Here is a 10,177-nt window from a genome sequence, read left to right on the forward strand (position 1 = left end):
CTCCACATGCATCTGAATTACACGTATTACATATAAGAAAATTTCTATTAAATTGTTTTATATTATTCACTCATTTTCTGTTTATTCAAGTAAGAAGCTCAAATTTTTGTATGTGGCAATAGTAAATAATCACATAATTTCACATACTAATCAATTTTGTTCTTCATTATTTGTCCACATGCTTAATGTTGCAAAAAACTGGGAAAGCTGCTTATCTTTCTCCATGAAAGGGGAAAAACAACACCCTCCCTTCCTCCCCCTGTATTTCCCTCAGAAGCATCTATTACAACAAAGTCTCAGTAATTCAAAATTCCACCCCAAGTGTGGCATGAGTCGAAAGCAGACTGCTGCAAGAAGTGGCATTAACTGCAGAATCGGTTCGTCACAGCATCTAACTGTGCACACGCTGTAGCTGGAAAAAAATAACCAAAAATGCTTACATGATTAACTTAGTATGGAGCTCCACACTGTCTTGCAAAAAAAAAAAAAAAAAAAAAAAAGAAAAAAAAAAAAAAAAAAGAAAAACCTTTTAGTATACACATTTTCTTTTAAGACATGAGCTTTTTCCCCAGCAAGTACTGTGTAGGTTAGGTGCTGATCCATTTGTGCCCTCACAATATGCTCACTTGAGCTGTCAATAAGCTACTAAGAACATAAAGAACTCTAATAATTCCAAAAACTCATAAAGAACTCTAATAATTCCAAAACTGGTAGAATTGGTAGATTTAACTACTAACATCAAGCCTGAGCTGCATCTCCAGCAATCCTGAAAGACCAGTTGTAAAACCCAGTTTTAAAGTAAGCCTTAGCAACAGTTAGTCTGGAATACATTGCATTTTTCAGTAAGTTCCTATAGAAGGTCAGTCCGATGGGATTTTTTAAAAGCCAAGGCACAGAAAAAGCAAGGAACCACAAAAGAACAAACTCTGTTGTCTGTCTGCCACAAATACTACCATGTTCCAGAAGTAAAACAAAGGCAGTTAAATCATGCTTAGAAATTGGGATATCTAAGACTGCATCATGCTTGCCTTCATTACAAGAAAACAGTTATTTCTTCACAACTTTTTGTGGCAGGCTATGCACAATGCTGTTTTCTACTGTACTGAAGCAGTTAATTTTGCACTGTATCTAATTCCATTGTGGTGTTTCCTTATTATTAAAGTATCTGAATATTGCTCCTCTACTAAATTTTTGGTCACAGTTGAACAGCTGAAGTTTTGACAGATTAAGATAGATTTCTCAAAAAGTGGACACTGAATCAGAAAAGCTTTGTCTTCTGCTTAAATTAAATACTTTGCTTAAGTGGAAGTGCTCCTTGCTGAAATTTTAACAACAGTCTTTAAAACATCCTGAACACTACTGAAAACAAACTGCCAATAAAAGATCCACAAGATCATAAAAGCAGACAATGAAAACTCACACTGCCCACTCAACACCTCCAAAACCACCAGATGTTCAGAAAACATGGTGAACTACAGAACACTTTCTCTCCCTCTCCCCAGCAGATTTCTGATTCCACTGACTATTTGAATGCTCGTAAAACCATTACCAAAACAATCTCACCTCAGACATTATCTGCTCTCCAGACTCAGCTAGGGGACTCAAAGCTAATGCCACAGCACCATCTAGTGAGTGACAACTGCTTTTAACTACTATAAGGGGAAAAAGGACAACTCATCCTTAGCAAGCAGGCATGCCATGTCACAGCCCCAGTGGATGGCAAAGAATACATGCTAGAGATAATGGAAAATGCCTTCAAGTCGCATTTGTAGTGGCCCATTTCCATAGCTTTTAGAAGTTCTTTGTTATCTGAAATTGGGTATTTTATGCTTAGAAAAAGTAAAGAACTTAGAGCTAACACTCTGTAATTCAGTACAAATCTAATTTACAGCCCAGTTAAGTTTATGTAAATTGCCAAGATTCTACTTCACTGTTTAGAATATGCACTGCTGAGAATAGATCAATTACTAATCTTGTGGAGACATATGGCAAAAGAAACAGCAAAGGCAACTTTCTGCTCCAGTGAAAATTCCTCTTAAACCTTGAACCTCCTCCTGTAGAACAAACGTTTACAGCTGAGCATATTTATGTTTGTAACATGAACACTGAGTTCCATCAGAATGGTTTTATGCATTCTGGATTACTGAGCTTCGCAGACAAAAACCAAAATCGTGACCAAAGTAAACTGATCCCCAGTGCAACTATCCTGAGAGAATACTATCTAGCAAAAAACAAACAAACAAAACAAAACAAAACCTAATGTACTGAACATACAAAACTCACAGTCACACAGAGGGGGAAAAAACATAGTGCAAAATTTAATCTTATTTCCCCCCCTATCTCTTTACAAGCACAGCAACAAACCTTCTCCAAGAAAATGAAATATCAGTCACTTTTGACCCAAACCTGTGTAACCACTTTAGAATAAGGTCACTACAAATCATGTTTACATGGTAGAACACAGTGTTACAACAGTACAGTTAGGTACCTTCCAGACCTCAGCTGGCTGTAATTTGTCTTAGGAGAGACTACACATTATTAGGTGATAACTGAACTCCTTAGAACACAAGAGACAGAATATACAGGGTGAGAATGATTCTCTGGCATAATTCTGTCCTGGTCTAATGTACATGACCATTACAGAAATTATGTCCTATTAAAAAGAACAGGCAACATGTACACACTAATATTTTCAAATCATTTTCTTGGTAGGGGAACAATTGTGAATCTCCAGTAAGCAACAGAATCTGCGTATTGTTTACCTTATTCCAACACAAATGGAAGTCTATTCAACAAACAAAATCTTTCTGTACTTCATCCTAGAGATACTGTATTTCTTTTGCTGCAACATGAAGGCAATTTGTGGGGTAGCAGACAGGACACTTAGCTTTAGTTAACACTTTATAGAATGATCTCTTTACCTATCAAGACTGTATTGATATCAAGATGTAGGAGGAATAAATAATCTCAGAATAAGATTGAAAAAAAAAAAAAAAGCCCTGCAGAGTGCTGTGGAAAATCGTGAGGAAAGTTCCTTCAAGGCTTAATCAGGCAATTAACGGTTGCAAGAACTGTTACTGATGAAGAGGAAGATTAATATCACTTCTTCCAATCATTCTTTCCTGTTAGGATCACAATACATCTTCTATACACACAGGAAGGACATCATTAATAACATCGTTAACCCATAATAACCTGGCACCTTTTATTGAGAAAAAAATACATGACCCAGAGAATTTGGCTCAAAATTTTCTGTCCTTTTTTCACCAAAAGTTCAGATTCCAGTTCATTCTTAAATATGAGAATCTGAAGACATTAATTGCATATCATAAATCTGCAGCTGCTGGAGGCCTTTGAGGGCAGTAGCACCCCCATTTTCTTTTTCTGAAGTTCCTAACCACAACAGCTGTATAGCCAGTTTTGAAAACATTATGAATCATCCCAGAGAACCAAAAAACAAGTAGTAAGGATACCACAATTATGTGTTTAGAGCATTGTTATTTTAAGCTGTGGCTGTGTGTTTATTGCAGCTTCCCTCACCAAAAGCCAATTTGAGCATTTCATACAGGATCTGCAAAAAATCATGTACATCTATATTCCAGGGAATAGAAAAACTAAAACATACATAAAATAAATAAATAAATAAAATAAAATTATCTACTGCAATCTGAAGTTGAGGCTTTGCACCTGTTTCACTGCCCACAGCTTGGATTATCACTCTTGATTTTTTCCAAAAATGAATAGTAAAGCTGAGTTATTCCTTCAGCATTTCTGTCCAGGAGGCATTTACAACACTGATCTCAGCTTTCACCTGCACAAATACCAAAGCACTGCCAATGCAACTGTCTAACTCAGGAAAGTTATCAATTCAAAGTCATCACTGTGAAGACAAATACTTAGTGAGAAACACAGCTGTTGTAGCACACAATATAAACAAACATGGCCAAAGACCTTCATCTTCACATTCACAGTAATCAAGTTCATTTGGATAGTTTATACCTCACATGTGAGCGCTTTCAGCCCCTTGCTTCAAACCTCACCTGATGTTTTAAGATATTTTACTGATTTTATCTGTTGCTTCTAAGAACAACATAGAATTAGTGGCATATAAAATAGTAACCTCAAAATGTTGATGCATTTCAGTGTTGAAGTCATGTAGCAATGGCAAACTTTCTTTTTAGTTAAATGACACTAAACACACAGGCTTCAAGGAAAATAGATGAGAGGAATAAATTCAACACACCTACTTTTCTGCTTCTACTGCTTGCAAGTTGAAGATGTTCTACTCAGCTACAGATGGTTCAGCTCATAACTGGCTGAAATAATCATGGAAAGCCTTGTCTCTTTAAAGTGGTACATCCTTACTGCATGCCTTCAGTTGAACTAGCTAACCTGTTTTCAGACTCTGATTTACCATTAACCCTTAGATCCTATGAGAAACTAAGGGCAAGAACTTAAAGGATAGAACTGAGCAGGTTTAACTTCCTGAGAATATAAGAACATGCCAAGAACTGTGCAACTTCAAGGAGGTGAACATCCTGTCCTCAGCAATGGCTTGAAGAAAAATGGTTTAAGGAATAAAACACTAGAAGGAAAGTTTCTTTTGGCCCTTCTCAGCTTTCTAGAAACAGTTAAATGGGGACAATTGATGACATAGACCAAACACATATTATCAAGTTAAAGAGTCAACCATAGACACATTCTTCATAAGCATTCTCATACTTTGTCATAAGAACATACAGAAGAATTTTCTACTAAACTACATTCCACTGTGTGAAAAAAATATCCCCTTCTCTCCTTTTAAATCATCATTTCTTTGTATGCTTGCTGAGTTGCTGTTAGAAATGGTGAGTAATCATTCCCTACACATCTTCTTACCACTTGTAACTTTATAAATCATTACAAGATTTTTTTCAATAGCCCCTTTCCTGAGATAAAAAGTTCCAGTCCTCACACTGAAGTTGTTGCATCTTTCTGAACATCCTCCAAAACCTGTGTATCTTACATAAAATGCTATTACACCCTTTTCAAGATACGGTGAATAGAGCTCAGCAAAGAGTCATTTAGCCTTCTCCTATTAGATTTTTTTGTTTAAAAAAAAAAAAAAAATGCAAAACTGTCTCTCTAGTCTGAGCCGTATACAGTGAGAATGAAGTCACTTAAGTTTCTATTAGATTATACCAATTCACAAATGTGAAATCAGTATAAATTTAACCACAGTACACACACACACACTGTAGGGTGAAATGCTTTTAACTGTTTGCGCAAACCTCTTACTTTATAGGTTGCACTTGCAATTAAAGATAAACTATAAACAAGGATAGCTAAACCATTAGAGAAAACACTCAACAAAATCAAATACTTAAAATAAAATGGGTTTTATATTCTTCCATTATCACTGTTAGATACCTGATCACTAAATCATTTCTCCCAGACAGCAGCCCCACTTTTCTTCAAGTCTCAGATGTTTGATCACAGAAATGCCTGTTAAATGGCTTTTAGCAAATGGAACATTGATTTTCACAGCCCCAAGTGGAAATTAAAAAAAGCATAATGTTCTGTCAGTGCTGATTTTATTCCTGTGCTTTCTACCATGCACTTTTTTCATGAGAATCGCAATTGAATACTGTAAGCAGGCCTACTTTTAGTAGTCCATTGGAATCTGACACAAGAGAAAAACAATGAATCTCATAACAGGTTAATCTCAGTGTGAATCAGCATACCAATATGTAAGGGAAACTGTTCATCATAGCCTGAACCTCTGATTAACCATCTGAGGCAAGCAATGAGTCAGCTGTGGGAGCACAGGTGAAGGTAATTCAGCTGTGCTCCCAGAAGGGGTGATACTTGACTCCATCTATCCTAGATCCCATTTAAGGGCTGACCACTGCTAAGGTAGCATCTCTTTCTAGAGATTGTTCTTTTTTGGAGTGTCTTAACATTGGTGAGCATGCATCTCAACTGAATGCCTCAGCACTGGTGAGTCTTCTTAGGTATCTTCTGGCTGCTTACTCTGTAATCATGACTATATGCTTATATTGTTCTAACTATACGCAATATCATTTTGTAATCATAAGAGCAGTACACATCGCTGGAAGCAAAAAAAAAAAAAAAAAAAAAAACAAAAAAACAAAACAAAAAAAAAACACGTAATTTTAATTTTGCATTCTTCAAAGGTCAGTGGCCCATTCCTCCCAGAAGCATAAATCTAGTTACAACGCTTCTCTTCTGACAGCTATAAAAGTGGGATTCTGCAATGGAGATGTTTGTCTTTGAAACTCTTCTCAACAACCCTTAGCAAAATATGTGTTGCCGCTCCATTCCAAGAAATATAGTCCTAACTTCCTACAAGCTTCACTTCTACAGCTTAACTTAGTTCTCTGTTGTCACAGGTTAACCGAAAGTCTACCTGCGCCTGTGACATCTGCTGATGCACTTTATATAATCTTGGATGGGCTGATGCTTTTTCTGAATATTGATTTCTGAATATTGATTTCTCAAGTCTTAGACTATTTTAGATACAGGCAAGTTACTTCTACATGTGTTTCTAAATATCTACAGTTGGTCAGGGTTGATCATTTCTCATCCCCAAACTAGCTCAGAAAAAAACCAATGCATTCTCCAGCTATTGTTTCTTTATAAATGATAGTCTAAACCTTGTGATTCTTTTATGTTCTTCCAGCTGAATGACTCAGTTTTTCTAAGTAAAGAATTATGAACAATAAATAACCATGCTTACAAGCTAACAATGAAAATACCCTAGAAAGGAGGGCATTGCTGGAATACTTCTGCAAACACAAACTAGGTACTCAAGAATTCACAGAATCCTAAGGAATAGCCAATATAACCCAACAGCATTCTCAAATATCCACTTTTCTTCATCTTGTTAATGTTTTCCTTATATCTGAGGATATTTCCACAAATAATAGCTAACAGTATTCCCATAACGAATATCTGGAGTACATCTTTGCTTGCTTACTGTTTCACCAGAGTTCTTCCTTGGGTCCTGAGCCTGCAATCAGCACAGTAAGTTTCAAGAATGGGACTCTCAAGCTGTAAAGGAAAACATAAAGTTCAGGTTCCTCCTGCCCTAGGACCCATCCCCATGCTGCACTTGTGATCTCTTATTTCATCTTGAAGGATTTCAGTTCCTTTGAGTGCTTCTTAAAGTAACTCAGGTTACCCTAGAGACTGCCATTACTACAGCAGTTTCTGTTGTATTAATGTGCAGGAAAGTGGAATGTATACAATATTTTTAGGTTGCAAGCATTTTTAATAGGATGTTGTATATGTCACTGCAATAAATTCATTAATTTGAAATTGTTCTTTCCCCACGTATCTGCACCACATCTTACGAGTCACATCAAAAAGTCATTTCAAAGGTACTTTAATATATTTAAATCCACAAATCTGTGCAGATGTACAGAAACAACTCCAGTTATTTTCAGTTACAGATTCTAAACCATTAGACTACTTTTCTTCTAAATTAAGTTGTTCTCTCTACTTTGATTAGCAGAAAAGAAATCCATTGCCACATTTCTTCAATAATTAAGACATTTTTAAAAGTACAAACACTATGCTTTCACCAAACCTGGACAAAGACTGGCCTGATGTCACAACACTTATAGTCTCTCTAGAGTAAGCAGGTGTTCATTATACTGTGTCTGTTATGCACTGTCATCTAAAGACAAGACCATGAGCACAAAGCCAATTGGATAACACTGTTTTTAGTGGAAGCACACCATCTGTACTTCCTGGAAGGTTGCCATGGTAGGTGTAGAGCTGAAGCTCCTGGCACAATTCAGAGACATAAGGAATCTATACAAATAATTCATACCCCTGGGTCTGCAACATTACAGCTCCAGTAAGAATATAATGCTCAGATTTCAATAAAGCCTATAGGAAATTCCACTGAAGATAACCAGAGCTCTTCCCCTAAGAAATATGCAGCAGGGGGGAAAAAAAGCAACTGATAGCAGTAATTCAATAGCAGTATAGTACAGCAGTATATTTCTCATTGTAAGAGTATAAGGAGTGTAAGAGCATCTGGTTAATAAAAGTACCTGATTAAGTACTATTTAGTGTTATAGAAAAGACAAGCAACAGGGAAAAAAAAGAAAGAAATGCACAAATATTAGTGAGTAGGTAAGAAATAACACAATAACAAAGATGAGAAGCAAGGAGTCATTGACTGATAGCTTGTTAAAAGATAGCCACACCACAAAATTAAAATTGTTGTACTATGGAAACAGGACTGTGATAGTGTATAAAAATATGAAACAATAGTAACAACTTGAGAGGTTATACAAACATTATAGAATGCTTTGGGGAGGAGACAAAGGCAGGGTAAGGATGGGGTGCAGCTGGGAAATAAACACAGGACACTTGTCCAACTAATCCCTGTAACTGACCAGTCTAATAATAACAATTTCCATTAAACCTTTTCTGTAACCTCAGCACGTTCACAGACAATATCAAACAGGAACATTAACCTACCCAAGGATAAGAGTGACCTGAAGGGGTTCTGGACAGCCTAGATAGGTGGGCCACACCCAGTGGAATGGCACTGAACGAAGTCAGGTGCCAAGTGCCACACTTAGGTCAAAACAACCTCATGCAGTGTGTCTGGAAAATTGCCTGGCAAAAGGACCTTGTCACGGAGTTCTCCCTAGAGAACAGCGGGAACAAACCCGGAGAGAGAACAAACCCCTCTTTAACGGCGCGGCGCGGCCCGGCCCGGCCCGGCCACGTGCGCTCAGAGAGGGGAAGGGAAGGGAGATTGCGAATGGGTCTAGGGGTGAAAAAATGAAAAAAAAAAGAACGATCTGAGAACGAACGGCAGTTTAATGAACCCAATGACAGTAAACAAGAACAAGAGAGTTTCAACAAGGAGAAAAAACAAGTCCGAATCTCACCGGCAGGCTGTGGGAGGCGGGAAGGTTCCAACCACGCTGACCACGCTGTCTCCTCACAGGGAATCGGGCAAAACCGGGACCCTTCCCGACCCTCCCTCCGGTGCCGCTTCCCTCCCCCCATGCCCATTTAAGGCAGTCCGCAGAAAAGAAAGAAAAAACTTGTCTCCTTAACTCCCATTATCCCACATGATGTTCTGATGTGGAATAGCAACACGAACCAAATTACAAAACCACAATAGACCTGCAAATGCTACTTAATAGCTAGCTGAATGTGATGCAGTAGCTTGCCCAGGTCAAGGCCAACAACATCACAGTTTGCTTCAGAAATGCCACGGCCAGCAGGGCAAGGGAAGAGACCATCTCCCTGTATTCATGCCCTGGTTGACTGCACCTTGAATCTGACATTTTATGTCCTCACAATCCTGGTTAATGGGACTTGATGGGTCAGGCTGATGGCTGGACTTGACAATAGGGAAGGGTTTTCTCAACCTAAATGATTCTTAATCTTATGTGTATGCCACAGAGGCCAATTGCCAGCAACAAGAGACCACGGATTGCTAGGTCTGTATACATCCAGGTGACTGCACCATAGCACCCAGAGCACAACAGATCTGAGTGCCTGCAACACAGAAGGAATCACAAGCCACGGGGCTCATAGGACTGGCAGCCAGAACCAAAAGTGATGGAGTGTACAATGCAAGGAGCTCATTAGAAACATGTGAAGAGTAGTTCAGGCAGAGAATTATGTATACATGTATGTGCCCACATGCATGGCTAGCTAGGAACTAAAAGACCTGTATCTGAAAAAGGCTCCTGGATCCAAGTAGATTACCAGGTAAGGTATACAGGGTCTGTATGCAGGGTCACCAGCTGGTACCAGTATTTGAGGGGTGCTTTATTTACAACATGATTAAGGAGCTGAGGGGAAAAAAAAAAAAAAGAAAAAAAAAAAAAAAAAAAAAAAAAAAAAAAAAAAAAAGCTGCCTGGTGAAGCCTCGTGTAATAAAATAGTAGTGATCCAAGGTACAGGTTGGTTTTGCACACAGAAGTGGATGCTGAGCCCCCAGGGCCTGCTGAGGGGCAGCCCGTCACTCCCCCAGCACAAACGGCATTGCAGCCCCCCCGCCGTCCTCAAGCCGGACTCCCCTGCAGCTCCTTGCGCAGTTCGGTGCGGGGAACTGTGGGTAATGTAGTTCTGGCTCGCAGTGACTCCTCGCTCCCCGTAGTGACGGCAGCGGAGTGACCTCTGCGAGGCATTGTGG

The sequence above is a fragment of the Excalfactoria chinensis genome, chromosome 5 (genome assembly GCF_039878825.1).
Source record: "Excalfactoria chinensis isolate bCotChi1 chromosome 5, bCotChi1.hap2, whole genome shotgun sequence".
Lineage (NCBI taxonomy): Eukaryota > Metazoa > Chordata > Aves > Galliformes > Phasianidae > Excalfactoria > Excalfactoria chinensis.